The sequence below is a fragment of the Camelus dromedarius genome, chromosome 13 (genome assembly GCF_036321535.1).
Source record: "Camelus dromedarius isolate mCamDro1 chromosome 13, mCamDro1.pat, whole genome shotgun sequence".
Taxonomy (NCBI): domain Eukaryota; kingdom Metazoa; phylum Chordata; class Mammalia; order Artiodactyla; family Camelidae; genus Camelus; species Camelus dromedarius.
This window is the reverse complement of record NC_087448.1, coordinates 43,763,494-43,781,453: the sequence shown is the minus strand read 5'-3', so window position 1 is coordinate 43,781,453 and position 17,960 is coordinate 43,763,494.

Genomic DNA, 17,960 nt, shown 5'->3' with positions numbered 1-17,960 from the left:
CCTGGGATCCCACTGTAGGGGATTCCTATTCCTTTTAGACCATTTACTAGCTAGCTGAGTGACCTTGGGTAAATCATATAATCTCTCTAAACCCCAGTTTCTTAATCTACAAAGTAGAGATAATAAGGTTTCCTTCCTCGGAGTTGTAATAAGAAATAAATCAGATAATCTTAGCATAATGTCCAGCCGGTAGTGAACATATTTGCCAATAAATTGAAAGCCTGATATTACTCACCCCCACGATGGGCTTCGTTCTTTCCTGACCTACAAGTGAAGTCCTTTTCGACTTCTGAGTCATGAAAAAACTGGGAGAGAAGTAAGAGAACAATGGCACAAACTGGGGAGTATCAGTTGTATAAAATGTTTGAGCTATGGGGCTTCAGATCAAAAACAGTTCTTTTTTTCCAAATTGAGTTGGATGGATCTAAATTTGTATAGTGACGAAGTGAGCTTGATGTGTCTCTAAAATGCTCTTCCAGGTGTTTGGCAGAGCTCTAAGTTCCTCCTTTCACAATCCCTGTCTTTCATTCCAGGTTCTCCTACCTAAATAAGTGTGGGGGGAATGCACTTAAATCAGGTTTGGAGGAAGAAAAGGAGACAGTAACATTCAAGGCTTGTAATCCTAAATATTCTCCCTATAAAAAACAGCTTCCTGCATAAACTCAGGTCACATGCCTTTAAACTATGGCACAATGGAACAAAACATTCCTCAGCTTCCACTGAATGGGGAATTTATCAGGCTGCATTTTAAAAAATCTCCTTTTGTGGAACTAGTGAGAGTCTCAGGAACCATGTTCATATCCATAATAATGAAGCTAGATAAGGGTGCAGGACTCAGATTCTGCCCATCAAAACAAACCATCCCAGCACCATGTGAAAAGCTTTGATAAGGCCCAGTGAAGACAGTTCATGCAGTCCATTTGTCATTGAATATGGTCTCATCCTTAGCACAACATTTTTAAACAGCTAGATTAAAAAAAAAAATCAATAGTCCTTGAGTAAGAATGCTATCAGGACAACAATTTTCAATTTAATACTGAGGGCTTTTTTCACTTCGCTTTTCGCTTTAACCCAACTGACTTGTATCATAGTCTAGATTCCAACAATGACTTTCCAATACTTCCAGATTAATTCTTTCTTACTTTTGTCATGCAACACAGGCGCAGACTCTTTTCACTATTACCAGTGGTTTCTAAACTTGACTTATGCACTGAGGAAACTCATTTTCAAATAAAATCTTACTCAGAACTCAACAGCAGAGAGGAACTGCTCAGGAGGTGTCTCCTATTTGGAAGATCATTGGGAAACCACTGTCCTATGCCAAAAATGCTGTGTTTGACTGGCAAATTTCACAGCCAGAATAGAGAAGCAATCAAAATGTAATTTGCTCAAAAAATGGAAATTCAATAAGTAGCACCTAAATAGAAAATAATAATATATAATAACAACTTTCATGAAAAAAGTTGCAATACAATATTACGCATTGCCACTAGGAATAGAAATGGCTCCACGTTGAAGACTGCATTTTCAAGTCTATGTTCCCTACTCTCCTCCATGTGTGATGGGCTGGTGCTCTGGAGCAACACATAATAAGCAGTTGGCTCCCCTGCCTCTCTCCTGAATGAGCATCTTCTCAAAAATTAGATTTTGCACATGTCCCAAGTCCAAGCCTTTCAGTCCTGGTGACCAGTTGCTGGGAATGTGGGTCCAGAACATGGCCCATCTGGAAGGATCCTACAGCAGAGACGGTACAAAGTCATTATCCTTAACTGCTCTGACTTTGATATGAGACTGGGGAACATGGAACTTTTCCTCCAACCCATGCCTGCTAAATCTTATTTTGCTAAAATGAGCTTTGATCCTAGAGGCATGACTTGATAACAATAACCCCCTGTGTGATTTTTTGAGGAGACTAACCATCTTTACGATGACCGCCCATTTCCCAACTCCAGAGTGGCAGCCTTGGTTTTTATAAACCTAGAGAGGAAAAACATTTCAAGTTTCTAAACAAAGTTACCCAGCAGAGTAGTGGAGTAGGGCAGAAATAGTAGCGTGGCCCTACTTGTACAGCCCAAAACTAGATACGTCAAAGCATCAAGAATTTTTCATAGATAAACAAGTTTCTACTACATAGCACAAGCAACTTTATTCAATATCTTGTAGTAACATACAATGAAAAAGAATATGAAAAGGAATGTATGCATGTGTATGTATGACTGAAACATTATGTGCTACACCAGAAATTGACACAACATTGTAAACTGACTATATGTCAGTTAAAAAAATTTTTTTTTCAGAGGGTAAGACAGTCATGATAATGTATTTTACTCTTGTATTCTTGCGTTGAAAAGCTTCTTTTCCCCAGTGTCTCCATTTCTCTACCGTTGTTCCTTCAGTGCAGGCAGCCACCACCCCTTAGAGCCGCCGCTGGTCCTGTCAGTAAGGAGTGTTATGCTTCAGCTCTGTCTCCTCATCACCTACCCGTTCTCAGTAAGGTTAGCAAGGGCAGTCTTGGGCAGAGCTGTGCCACACAGGCTTATTAGAGCTGACTGTTAAATCTTCAAAAATGTTGCAGGCCACTATTAACCATTAAATTGTGTAAACTTAGAACTAAGGAAATTATTTTTTTTAAGTAACAAACACTCAAAATTCATCACTTCCTAGTTATTTCCCAACTCCCTATACCTTTCTATGGTTGATGTATGTGTCTGGTAGAAATGTAGACGATTATGCTGTTGTGCAACTCATTCCCATTCCACATTCAGTGATGTCAGTTTGGCAGCTTGAAATCAGTCATGGTAAGAGCATGGAAATGGCTGAATACAACAGAATTAGAGCTTTGTACTTTTCTGGAGAGCTAGTTGTTAAATGTTTACCACCACACTCTTGGCAAGGAGAGCATGAATGGAGGTCTATTCCTTTGTGGATACCTGACAAAACACATACTTATGCCTACATGACTGGCTAGAGGGACAGTTTGCTATCAGCTAGCTATTTTTATAATGCTGTGAACTCTGATACAAGTGGATTCCTTCATTCTCTCTTTATCACCAGAGAAAGCTGTAACTCAGTAGCAATAAAGAATTAAGTTAGGTTTCCACAAGAAGGATAAACTATGCCAGTCATCTGTGTGGGTAGCACCTTATACTGTTAGAAAAGCCATTAACAACATGAAACTCATAAATCTATTGCATGAATTTATCAGACAGAGATGGATACAAAGCTATCATAAGAGCAAGGACATAAACTGTGCTTGTGTGAAAGGGAAGGCATGTACTAAAATAAGGAAATGTACTACATGGGCTCATAATAATGTGAACTCATTAGCTAGAGTCTGGGATATTTTTGCTGGACAGTAAACAGCTGGTCATTGGTAGTAAGAAGACTTCCCTGAAGACAGAGGGTTTCGAGCATCGAACAATGACTTCATGAACATCTAAAGGCTATTATCATGTGTGTTCATGTTCAAAGCCAGGCTCATCTGTGTGTGGTGGAGAGGAACAGATTCTTTGTGGGTGCCTTCTGTGTAGTGTCCTTCTAGGGAGGTCACTGAGCATTTCTGCTTTCCTGGAATCCAGAGCCTTTACACCTCTGAATCCCAGACAGTGTCCATCTCTTCCTACGTCCCTAATGTATCCCTAGTCCCCAGTGCTTTTCTGGAATTAACCTCTTTCCTGGGAGAAATCTCAACAGCTTTTTCCTTTGTAGATAAGGAGTGCATCTGTTTCAAATAGGGCTGGGACTAGAGTGAGGCAGTGGGGGAACTTGTTCTGCTGCAAAATTTAAGGGACACCAAAAACTTCATCATCAAGATAAATGCCATTTTAATGCAGTGTATGCAGTGTTTCAAAATATCAAAATTAATGCATAAGTTCACAATTGATAAAATATCCAAATTTTAAATAATGACAGGTTCATAGTTTAGTAAAAAGAGTGGGCTTTCCTCACTTGTAAACCTGTCTTCCAGGTGGAATGCTCTCGTCTCCATTCTCTGGTCTCTCATGAGAGTTTGCTCAGTTAGCTACATCCTCTCTCTCTCTTAGATTTTCAGCTTCCTCTTAAGGAAGGCTTGTCCCCAACAGCCTACAAATTGCTTAAGTTTCAACTACTTTTAAAACAAAAACAAAACAAAGACTGCCTTGCTTCAGTTGCCTTGATATCCCCCTGGCTGGTACCTCCCTAATCTTCTCTTTACATCAAAATTTCTTGAAAAAAGAGTCCATGCTCAAGGTTTTTATGTTCTTGGCTCCCATTTGGCATTGGCTCACTGGACAATGTTGATTATTCTTCCCTTCTTGAGAAAGCTCTTCTCCTTTGGCTTCTGTGATACCATGTTTCTATTATTTCTCCTTCTACTCCTGACATTCCTTCTCAGTCTTGCTTGTAAGCTTTTTATTCCTGTCCCATCTTAAAGTGTTGATAATCCTCAAGCATCGTTACCAGTCCTTTTCTCTCCTCCCTCCCTTGGTGACCACATAACTCCTCTGAGATGAATATTACAAATAAGCACGTGACTCTCCTTTCCAGCTCGGAAGTCTTTCCTGAGTTACAGATTCCTATAAACCACCCACTGGTTCTCTTGGCTGTCCCCTAGAAACCTCCAACTCAACATACCCAAACTGAAATCATTTGCCACCTCCCTGGTCTGCTTTTCCTGTACTGTGTGTCTGGTTGGAGGACACTAGGAATCCAGCAAAGAAGCCTGGAGAATCTCTTGAGTCCTTCCCTCCTCAATGTCTAGGGTTCTGAAGCCCTGTGTTCTCTTGGAGAGAGATCTGATGCTCTCCAGCCTGGACACTTGCAATTGTCCTCTGACTGGTCTCCTTGCTTGCAGTCAAGCTTCCCTTTTACCTGTTCATCATGCTGTTGCTTGATTATCTTTCCAACTTAGCTGAGATCAATAGTTTCTCTGTGAAGCCTTCCTCAATAATTTCAGTGGAATTACTGAACCTGCCCTGTGCCTCAGTATACCTTGTACAGATGGTTATCATGGCCCTTTGCTGCACGTATTTACACGTCCATCACACTCTGTTTGACTGCAAACCCACTGAGGACAGATCCTATCATTCATTGATTTGCCCCTAAGTCGTGTATAGCCTCACTACTTAACACAGTGCCAGGGGTATCATGAAGGCTTGGTAAATATTTGTTGAATAAGTCAAGTAACAGTGTATTCAATGAATTATGTGTCTTTTTCCTAGAGTACAGAGCCCTTCTTCACAAATCACAGTATGTTTGTCTAACTTGTAAAATGAGGGGACCACAAATCTCTATATAATAGGTAAAAAGCAGGCAGTATTATCTCCCCCTAACTGAAGGAAGATTGGATTTATATCTGTTCCCTAAGTTTATTTGCACCCAAAATTGAATTGATAGCATCAAGTCCAGTATGCAGGTCATTAAATTAGATGCTAAGGGCTTAGCAAAGAAAAGTAGAAACAGTCTCTGCCTTCAAAGACTGTACCACTGTACTGGAGGAGAAGACAACATGCATAAAAAATACAGGTTCATCAAACTCTTTTTAATAACCTTAAAAATGGACCACTTAAATATTAAGACAGAAAAAGGTCTCTTCCAAGGAGGAGACAAGTTGCTCTTCCAAGCCTGCAGTGCTCCCTAATGGTCAGTGGTCCAGGGTGTGCAGCAGAAACAGAGCATTCCGACGGTTCAAGTCACAACATCACCTCCACAATTCACCCAGTGGGAAGAAACTGGGGCAGACAAAGAGAAATGATGGTGAATTCCTAATGACTATTCTAGGTTAACTATACTGACAAGTCAATAGGTAGAAGCTTCCATTTTGAAGGCAGCTGCTTAAAAATAAAGAAAGATTAAGACCATGTTTCTAAAACTAAATCAATATAGTTGTTCAACTTCAAAATTGGGATATTCTAGTTTTCTGGGAAATGATTGTGTAAAAGAAAATGAGGCAGGAAAGTAAATTAACTTATAGGTACCTTCTAGATATTTTGAATTGTCCTTTCAAACTCTCTTCCTCAATTAATTCTCGTAACAATATTGCAAGATAAATATTTCTAGCTCGATTTTTACAGATGAAGATATTGTGTGTATGGGGGGAAGGTTCACATAAAAATATTAATGATTTTTTTCTCAATATGGATCATGGGATTTAATTTTATTCATAGGTTATAAACTATTAGTCTTATTATCTATTTTACGGCTTTCCCCAGCTTTGGCCACAGGAGTTCCCTCAGGTGAACTTATGTGTCTATTTCACATGTCCTCCCCCCATCAGTTTCAGAGTATTTCCATATTTTCCAGGACCACAATAGATTTCAGGCTCCTCTTGGATTTATCTTGCCTCTGGCCTGGAATCAACCAAGAATATGCTCTTTTTATTGGAGAATAGTTTAAAAATCAAACCACGATCTGAGTGCGGGTGATCTCAATGCTGAGATGTTATTGTTTCTAGACTTTTGTAGAGAAAAGAGATAAGGAATATGTGTGTGTAACACATACATTCCACACACACTCATCTACCTCTCTCTCTCGCTATATTAAAGACCATGAGTTCACACTAATATCTCTGATTCCAAACCAACACCCCATGGTTCATTCTAGCCTGCCTCATTTCTTTCTCCAACAGTGAGAAACTGGAATCTCATTATCCACAATGTATTTATTTATTTGAGCAATTCTAGAATACACATAAAGAAGTTATTGAATAGCTAACAAATACCCCAGTGAAAAACAAACTTAGTGCCAATATTGGTGTCCAGTTCTTTGTCTTTAGCCTTACAATATAGAATCCAAACACGGTTTTTAAAAATTTTGGGGGGGATTTTATTTTATTCTATTTTCTAACATTTTTTGATTGAGAATAGTCATTTTACAATGTTGTGTCAAATTCTGGTGTAGAGCACAATTTTTCAGTTATACACGAACATACGTATATTCATTGTCACATTTTTTTTTCGCTGTGAGCTATGGTTTTTTAAATTTGTTGCTGTGTGTGTATTTTGAATTTCCTCTAATTCTTGATTCATTTTAACTTTTTATTGAGTATGACTAACATTACTTATGGAACTACCATGATTCCGAAAGTCAAAACTGTTTAAAAAAAAAAAAAGTACATTCAGAGAAGTGTTATTCTTCCATCAGCCCTTCTTCCCCATTCCCATCTTCTGGTTCTTTCCAACCAGACCCACCCATCTCCTTTAGGTGACTGATTTCTTTAGCCTTGGTTCATCCTTCCTGTGTTTCTGTTTGCACCAATGAGAAGATGTAGGCATATTTTCCCACACTGTATTATACATACTGACACTCTTTTGCACTTGGCCTTTTCACCTAAAAGTATATCCTGGAAATTAATCCATATCAGTCAATAAAGGTCTTCCTCATTGGTTTTTTTATTTTTTAACAGCTGCATAGTACTTAACTGTGTGGATGTACCATACTTACTTAACCACTCTTTGATGTGTGGGGACATAAATTGTCCCAAATATCTTGCTGTTATAAATAATGCTGAAATAAGTGTTTGTGTATATACTTTTTTGTGTTATTGGAGATATATAATCAGGGTAAATTCCTAGAATAGGGATTATCAGATCAAATGGTAAATGTATGTATGATTTTGTTAGATATTGCCAAATTCTCCCCCAAATGGTTGTACTAGTTGCCATTCTCCTGGCAACATATGAGAGCGCCTGTTTCCCCACAGCCTGGCCAACAGAATATGTTGTCATAGTTTTTAACGTCACCAATTACATGAGAACATGTATACCAGTGTTGTTTTAATTTGAATTTCTCTAATTATGAGCGAAACATCTAATTAATTAATTAATTAATTAATCAATATTTATAATATTCTATTTTTGTTGAACATATTTTCATATATTCTGAAACATTCTTATATCTTTTTGGCGAATTGTTTTTGTGTCTTTTCTCATTTTTCTCTGAAGTTCTTGGTCCTTTGTCCCTCAATTTTCAAAGGGGCTATTTAGGCATCTTTCTATAGACGTGTCATTTGTAATTCTATACATATTCTGATGCTCATGTGATGAATTTCCATTTATCTTATATGGTTTTATTTAACTTATATAACCCATTTTTTTTCCCGTAGAAGGAATTTAGAGCAGCACTTCACTTTTTTGTAGTTATATTTGTTTGCATTTTACAAACACACATTTTAATCATAATTTGGCTAAATGACAACAGCCGAATTAAAGAAACGAATTCATTCAAGAACTCCTTGCATGACGAGTTCTTGAATGAACTCATAAAATATTTACTTAGTGAAAACAAACAAAAAATACTTTTAAGAAAGAAGGTATTTCAACTTGTCCATTCTATGATTCTGACACTCATAAAAAGCAGGAGATAGCCTCATAAGTCATTGCACTCAAGGTAATAAATAAAATAAGTGGAAAGAATGAAGCAATGGAGAAAAGTAGCAAAGTGGAGAAGTATCTAGAGATTAAACAGCTTTAGAAAAGCTGTTTAAAGCTGGTTAAAGACTGAGCTGTGCAAATTCTGGTTACTATTTAAAAGGTTTCATTTAATAGTCTTGTTAGTTCTACTAGAGAACAAAAAAGGAATTCATTCAACTTTGCAGATGGTACTAAATGAGGTGTTTTCAATGGAAGAAAGAAAAGAAACATGGTACATATGGAACTAACAAGGTTAGAAATGTGTGGGTAGACAATCATGACATGTGATTAATCTTGGGAAAACACCAATTCATGTTCATTGGGGGAAAACATTGGTATTGCAAGTCAAGAGAAATCCAAGAGGGTAAAATTCTACAGGACCTGGGAGTGATAAATAGACCTATTAAGAACTAATACAATAAAACTGCAGATATTTAATTAGAAGAAGCTTGAGAAATCAATGAATAATAATAATCAACAGCATTAAGGAGCATTCATTATCCACACTGCAGTTCACAAGTTAGTTGTGTCTGGTCAAATTTAGCCAATCAACATGTTTTGTTGGGTCCATGACATTTTTTAGAAATCTGCATTGGAATTCACTTAAGTCCTGTCACTCATTCCCTCTTGTTTTACATTTGGCAAATTTTACCCATTTATATTTATATCCTTGGCCTCTGAAAGCATTTGTGTTTTTTAAATCTCTGGTATACTATAATACCCCTCTGTTCTTTTTAACACAATTTATTGAAGAAACTGGGGTAGAATTTGCCACTTCTGGATTTGGCTGATTGTATCACTGTTGTTTCATTTTAACTTGATCCTATAACCATTGCATTTCCTGAAAATTGTAAGATAGATCTGGAGCAGGCAGTTGGCAAACTTTTTCTGAAAAGAGCCAGATAGTAAATATGTTAGGCTTATGGGCTACAAAGCTCTCTATCAGAACTCCTCAACTCTGCATTGCAGCAAAAAAAAAAAAAAAAAAAAAAAAAAGCAACAGTAGACAATATTTAATGAATAAGCATGGCTGTGTTTCAATAAAACTTAAATTTACAAAAAACAGTGACACAGTGTCAGTGGGGATAATTGGAGTAGCAAGTGTGAAGACATGGAGACAGGTGAGAACGTGTCTTCCATTCACATTTCAATCTGCTCCTACCCTTTTTGGAGACTCCCCATTGGATTGGAAATGCTTTCTCTTCTGTCACTCCTCCATCATCAATGTTATGTCTGGCTACGTCCCTGCTCATTCAGGAAACAGCCTTCTGCTTTCCTCCCCAATTTCACTACTGTCAAAGGCTTAGTTCTCCCAAAGAGTTGATCCCCTCAGGATCCCAACTGCTAAGGAAGCAGTGCTTGTCTCTCTTCTAATTTTGTTTCTCTGAAGAGACTGCTAACCTTACATCTCTCCCTTGGGATTTAGACAACACTGTCCCTAGGACATGGCGAAGCCCAGAAACATCTCCAATCCAGTCACTTATGGGGTCAGAGGCCACATCAGTAGGGTAATGTGTGCAAAAATGAAAAAGAATCTACGAGATAAAGGTCTGGACATGGAAACAGTACATAAAAAGAAGGACTCTGGGCTGAGGCTGGCTTCATCTTCTCTTATGCTCCTCCTTCCCCTCCCACGCTGCCTGTTGTCTCTGCACCATCTCTACCTCTTCCTACCCCTTGAAAGCAACATTAATGATGATTTCATCTGCTTTCCTTTGTATATGAGAGATAGACAGGGGTTAGCTTTTCTCTCCATGGTTTCCTCTTATGTGAAGAGATCACCGATAACAGCCTTTCCAAATGAGCTGTCTCCCTTACACATTTTCGACTCTTGGCTCTCAACCAGCCTTGGCTTCGGTAGGTTCCCCTTTCTAGAATGGCTTTCTCTGCCTGCTCCACCTGGAGATCTCCAGCTCAGTGAATAAACACATCACTTCCTCTGTCACAGTGTCCTGGTCTCCTTCCACCTGCAGACTCAGCAGAATGAGTTCTCACTGCTCTCTGCTCTCACAGCTCCCTGCAGAAGCCCTATTTTCGTATTTACCACCGTGTGTTATTACATTGTAATTGTTTGCCTATCAGTCTCCCTGACTATCCCTCTCTGTGCTTTCAGTGCCCTGCAGTATTTGCCACATGATGGGTTCTGAGTAATGTTTAAATGATTTCATTAACTGTGCTTTGTCTCACATACACATTTAGGACAGTTACGGAAAAGATACAACTCTAAAGAGATTTCACACATTCTGCTAATGCAAAGGTGAAAACTAAAGCCCACTAGTTAAGTGAGACGTTTCTGTTTTTCAGCTGTGGAGGGTAAGTCTTACCTCCCTAGAAATGAAAGGGGCATTGAATGAAATGGACAGATTTTCTATAGGCTGAACCCAGACCAACTGAGGAAGTTCCACTCTTTATCAATTTACGTCTTGCCTGGACCCTAAGGTTTTAGAATTGCAAAGAGGGCTTGGTTTATGAGATGTCTCTTCCTCTTCTAGGGGGCAAATAATTTAGGTCTCACTGGATTGCATCTCAGCCATGCAACTGGCTATAAATTTGACCTTTCAGTTACCAAAACTCTGCTGATCTAGGGTTCCAAAGGCTCCTTGGATCAAGAAAATAACATTTCCGAGTAGAGAGAATAAACATAAAATAAGACAAAGGAAGTCCAACACCCAGTGATGCTGCTATCTTTCTAAAGTACTAACACCGTAATAAGGCTTTCTGCTTCTGTTTCATTATGTGACAGGCAGAGACTGTAAACACTATCGGTGGCAGAGAAAACAGTGTCTAGGAACAAATAAGAAAAACTGAAGATGAAGCTGGGAATATGTGCAGAACTTACACTTCGGTATTCTGTGGTCATGACAGTTTTGCTCTTATGAAAGTACTGTATGTGTTCTTTTTCTCTGTAATGATTTCTGAAACTGTGTGACTTGTGGAATTTGCCTTTGAAAAGATGCAGTGAGTGTCTAATCATTCCGGGTGTGAGTAACCACATTCTGTTCGAGTGTGCTTCCAGCCCTCACTTTCCTCCTTATCAGCAACAGTACTCCAAACACTTGTCTCCATTTTCAGATCAAAGCTGATGAAAAGCAGACCTCTAAAGGGTTGAGTTGACTTCTGCATTTCTGTGCATCAGAAGAAAATACCTATACCACTGAAAGGGCTGAATTTTTTTTAGTGTCTCGTCTTTAGACTGTGAATTCTGCTTTGCTTATTTCTTAATCTGTCAATGTCATCTACTGCATGAAATGTGTCTTTTAATTAATTATTCTTGTCTCAAATTGTCTTTGGTGGCTCCCTGTCAGGACAAGAATTCATATTAGTAAAACAGGATCTGTCACTAAAGGGAATATCTTGGCTTATTTCAGAATAGAAATAACCTCATTTAACTAGTAATCACCTTAATTGATTTTTTCAGGAAAATATTTTTATTATTATATATTTCTTGAAGTTGCATAGAGCATGGCTTTTCTATAAAGCGGCAATTCAGGAGCATGAAAACACTAAGTGGAAGAGCCGAGATGTCTGATTAAGAAAGCATTTGGAGAGAACCCTAAAGCTAGAAGCCAAGTCAACAACACAACAACTCCATTCACGTTCTGCTCTATGGGAGATCTCCAAAAAGCACCTCCCAAAATACAAAAAAATATGAGCAGTTTTGTATAGATTCTACATGGTCTGCCTGGGTTTGTATTAAAACAATGGAAACAGGTATAAATAATACAGAAAAGATGTATAAGGCCAGTGAAGATAAACAAGTTATACCAAATTGGAACAAGATGAGTGATAAAATAAGCAGGTATGACTTTTCCAAAGGCAACCATAAAAACACCGGTAGATTTTCAAAGGTAAGATATTTACTAAGGTGAATAGAACCAACTTTCCAATGCTTTGGAGAATCATAATTTAGTCCTTTGGAGAAGAAATTGAGGTCTGAAGATTTACATAGATTCCTATACTCTTTTCAATATAATCCTCCAGGAGCAAGTTTGTACTCCTTTCTTAAGAATGGGGAATGGAAGTCATGGTTCTTTGAGTCCAGATACCAGGAGTTCTATAGTAATGTGCTGTTTAGTCATTAAGACTGATTACACGGTGTAGAAAAATCACTGGACTAGAAATGAAGAACTCTAGGTTCTTGTCCTAGATGCACCATTAACTGGTTTTGTGACCTTGGGAAAATCAATGAATTTGACAAATATTCCTTAATCACCTAGATACTATGCAAAATGTTGGAGAAATATTGGCAGTAGGAAAGATTCCTTGACTTCCAAGCTTCTTCCCTTCAGTAAAGAGACACTGACTAAAAAATAATCACAATATAGAATTACAGATGCAGCAATAAAAACAGGTGGGATGGAGACGGGGGCAGGAGGGGGTGCTTCAGGAACTCCAGGCCCTTCGGCCTTGCTGGCTTCGGGGGAGCTTGACAATGTGGAGTAAAGATGAATTTGGAGTTATAGGCACGAAACAGAATTATGGAGTGGTTTTTACATTAGAGGAAGAATTAGGACTCTGTTATGTTTCCAGTGATTCATTCTCAAAATTTGATGTGCAGCAGAATTATTTGGGGAGCTTGTTAAAACACAGGTCTGTTTTTTTGTGATGGCATCAGAATCTCCAATGGCGGGACCAGGACACTACTGTTTTTGACAAGCCCCTCAGGTGGGTCTAACACACACAAAGTTTGGGAACACCTGGTATAGTCAGTGGGGAGCCACCAAAGGCCCTGAAGTAAGGGAGTAACACCAGATTTGTGTTTTAGAAAGATCACTGTACCAAGTGTGCCGAGATACAATAGCAGTGCATGCACCTGGAGACAGGGAGACCGATTAAAAGACTATTTTTCCTGTGATCCAAGACCCAGTCTCCCTTCCTCGGTACGTGTCTGAGAAAAACTCTTAACACATGTACCTCGGGAGACAAGCACAGGGATGTTCATAGTTGTGATGTGGATGGTAGCAAAAAAACAGAACACCCGAATATCCACTCACAAGAAGAAAGGATAAATTATGGTATCTTCCAAAAACAATATTCTACAACAGTGAAAATGTGTGAGTCGAGACTGCATGCAACAGAATAGGCAAATCTTACAGAGTTTTGAGAATAAAAAAGCAAGTAACTGAAGACTACAAATTACTATATGATACCATGGAAATAGTTTTAAAGTGAGCAAAATTAAACAGTTTGTATGCGCACACACACTGGTTTTTAACAAAGCAAGAGAATAAAAACACACAATTCAGGAGAGTATTTACTGCTTATAGAGGGCAAGGGGCCAGGTCAGGGAGAAACACACACAGCTTCCATGGAGTTCGTAATGTTTCACTTCTCTATTTGAACAGTGGCTGGCTGGCTGGTGGTGTTTTGATCATGCATCATGACTATATTTGGTAACCAGTCTACAAAGATGGGCCTCCAATGCACCATGCTCCCCAATATTCATGCTCTTGTGTGATTCCCCTCCCCCTTGGAACCTGGGGTTGTAATTAAGAGGATGCAGCAGAAGTGGCACTATGTGACTTGTAAGCCTAAATCACAAGAAGCTTAGTATCTGCTTTCTTGGCCTCTTAGAACACACACACTGGGGAAGCAAGCCACCATGTGTAGGAAGTCCAACTACTCCAAGACCACCATACTGTGAGGAAGCCCAAGTTAGCCACAGGAGAGGCTGCGTAGAGACAGGGCGATATCTGACCAGCCATCCCAGCTGAGGCACCAGGTATGTGAGTGAAGAAGCCATTGTGGGTGTCCAGCACAGCTGAGCTTGCAGATGACAGAAACCCAGCCCGCACTACGTGTAGAACCCCAAGTGGGAACCATCCTGTTGAGCTGAATCAATCCTCAGTATTGTGAGCAATAGTCATAAACTGCTGTTTTAAGCCACATGGTTTGAAGTGGTTTACTTCACAATAATCAGAGAATTATAAAGGTGTCACATATATTCTTCTGTATGTGTCATATCGTACAATTATTTTTCCAAAATGAGATTACTAAAATAATCCGTCAGAATCAGACAGCCCTGGCTTCAAATTCTGGCTTTGCCACTCAGACTGGGTGGTCCTGGATAAATCACTTAACCTTTCTGAGAATCAGTGTTCTCATTTGAGAAATAGGGAAAATAATAGCTTCTCATTCATAAGGCGGTTGAGAGGCTTAGGGAACAGAGAGTCTACATATCCTTATCCAGGCAGAAGTTAAGGGCTTAATAAATTATAGGGACCAGGCCACACTACCCAGCCAGGCTGCTTCTGGATCTAAGGAAGAAAGAGGAAAGCTTTCATAGCTCAAGAGCTGTGAGTATCCACGGTGAACAGGATTCAGCCGGAACAAGTGACTATAAAGTCTTTTTCTACTCTGTGGTTTTATGAAGATTCATTGATTTCCTGTGGTTTATTTCAGGTATAAAACATTTGAATTCTGATTTCCCAGGGACAGATTTTGCCGTTAGTTCTCTATTTTTAGCATTATCTCTGTTTTTGGCTTCGCTCTCCTGTGGTGCTCTCCACATTGCACCCTCATCTCCCATCGGGTGACATCAAACAGTGTAGGGGTAATTCAGCCAATCCCCTTGATGGCTGCTTAATAACATCTTCCAGGAGGAGGAGTGAGGAAGAAGGAGCATGAGATTGAAAGTGTGTCCTTTTTGTAGAGTCGGTGAAGTCTGGGAAGAAGGGCTGGACAGGTAACTTTAAGAAGCAATTTTGTTGGAAAGATGATTACCCTCTGGGAAGGGATGAAATATGACCACAGTGTGTCCCACAGATCTCCTTAGAGTCTAATGAAAGGTGCTTTCTGCCCTTTTGAATTTAAACTTGGTCCACAAGCCACACAGTTCAAGAGGATTAACACCACCAGCTGGGAGGTAAGCATTGCTGTCCTGAAGAGCGTACTGCCCATGGAGCTTGTGAACCATGAAACATCAACTCGGACATTGGCTGGAAGAGATCCCTGGGGAACCAGGCATAGTGTGGCCATGGCCCGCATAAGTCTGCTGACCCCGGAGCTCACAGGATCAGAGGATGGCTTCTATCTGTTCCCTTCCCCACCAGGGCAGAGCCAAAGGCGTGGCGGTTATAATCCAGCAGGAGGTATTTGGGTTAGATGAGCTCTGGAGGTCTCTTTAAGGTCTAATTCAATGAACGGTAGATTCTTCTTATCTCTAAGAAGAGGTCGCATTCTAAAAACACTTAGTGTACTTCTGAAAAAAATTGTACTTGTGAAATATTGGTTGAAACTTCATAAATGTCTGTACTTAAAAAAATATTTTTTAGACGGCAGTTACATAAATGTTCAGATTTGCTAGAGAGCTGCTGAGGAAAACTTTGGTTTTTTGTTTTTTTTTTATTTATATATGTTTCTCTTTGTAGATTCCGTCCTTCTTCTGCTGAATTTGAAGAAGGAAATAAAAGTCATTTCCTTTACAAGAAGTCCCGCTACCCACAGCAGTCCTGAAGGGTAAAAGACAAGGGAAGATCACTGGTGGAAACTCAAGGTAGGATTTCTGACACCAGCAAATTCTCTATAGTTTTGCCACCTCTAGAATCCAGGGAGTTGTTATTCTTCTTGATTTTCCTGGGGGGATATGCACATCTCTACCTCACTGAGCTTTCCTTATGAATCCCAGTGCACTGGATGTATATATATTTTTGGAAGCAATTTCAAACTTACAGAAAAACTGTGAATGCCATACAAAGATCTTTTTTCTGGACCCTTGAGATTAGGTTGCTGACAGGATATCCTATAATCCCCCAAACACTTGAATTCAAAAGCATATTCCTGTATAACAACAAGTACCCGGATCAGGAGCTCAAAACTCGTATTTTAGTGCCATCTAATCGTCAGATATTGCTCAGTTATTGCCAACTGTCCCAATGATGTCCTTTACAGAAGAAGGGTCTGATTTGAAAAGAAGTGCTGCATTTAGTTGTTATGTATCCATGGTTTCCTTTTGTTTAGAATAGTTCTTCAGTCTTGCCTTGACTTTCATGATCCTGACACTTATGAATATTACAGGCCAGGATTTTTTGTTTGTTTCTTTTAACAGAATCCCCTTTGTTGTATTTTCTCATGATGAGATTCATGTTATGCATCCTTGGCGGGAAAATCACAAAAGAAATGCTGTGTTCTCACTGCATTCCATCAGGTGGAATGTGCTTGTTTATTTATCTCATTACTGGTTGTTAATTTAGATCACCTGATTAAAGTGGTATCTGCTGGTCTTGTCAGAAAAATTACATGTTTCTTTTTTAATTGATGAGTATTTTGTGGGGAGATGCCTTAAGACTGAATAAATATCCTGTTCCTCTTCTCACTTTTGATTATTTATTTATTTGTTTGTTTGCTTGCTTATTTATTTATTTCAGTATGAACTTGTAGATTCCTATTTTATTAAATGGGTTGTAAAAAGTTACTATGTTTATCCTGAAACTGAAATTGTCTCAGATTTAGTCAGTGGGATCTTCTTGAAGCTGGTTCCTGTGTCCTTTTGACATCTCAGCATCATTCTTTTAGCATTTCCTTTCTTTCTGGCATAGCAGTGTTCCAGGCTTACCTCACCCTTTTGCTGCTCTAGCACTGGAATCAGCCATTTCTCTAAGGAGCCTTGTTCCTTTTAATGGAGGATGGTATTTAGAAACCAAGATTTGGTTTCCAGGTATGCTCATGGCTGTTGGGGTGTTGCTGTTCCCAGCCCTCTCAGCGCTTTCAAGCCCTTGGTATTTGGAGAAATTACCCATTTGTCAACCTGTGGCAAATAGCTCTTCTCAGTTTGAGGTTTTTCTTTTGACTTTATCTACCGTGATTTTGCCTATGCAAAAATGCTCATATTGTAGCCTAGTTTATCTTTTTTTTTTTTTTTGTCTTGGCTTCTGGGATTTTTGTCTAACCAAGGCATTTCACACTTCAGCATCACAAACATTTCTCCCAGCACTTCCATAGAAGTCTTTTTAAAAGTCTTGAAGTGTACTACCCACATACTGGTAAGAAATCTGTTTCATTTGGAGAGCAAGCCCAGTGCCAGAGACACACCATTGAGGGAAATCAAGGCCAAATCCAATTTTTCAGATATGTAGGTATTTTGTGACTTCCTTACCCAAACAATTGGTTTTCTACCCTGGTTCACCATTATCGTTGTCTTGGGAGCTTTTATAAAAAAGACTGGTACCCGGCATCTACTATATAAAGCAATTGAATCAGACTTCTGGGGATTGCTGGGTAAGGGTTTTGTTTTGTTTTAGCTCTACAGGTGATTCTAATGTGCTACTAAGACAGAACCACTGGTCTAACCATACATCTTCACAGCTGCCTAAAATTCTGCCACTAGTATCTGCTTCCTTTGGATTAAGCAGTTCCTTTTTGGATATCTTCTTTTAAAACATAAGTATTTTTCAAAGATTCGACACTCAAATTTCTAATAATTAAGCATTAATGGGTTTAGCAGACTTTTATATCAAGACACAAGAATTAAAGTTATATATGTGAACAACAAAGACCTACTGTATAGCACAGGGAACTATATTCAATATCTTGTAATAACCTGTAGTGAAAAAATATGATAAAGAATATTTA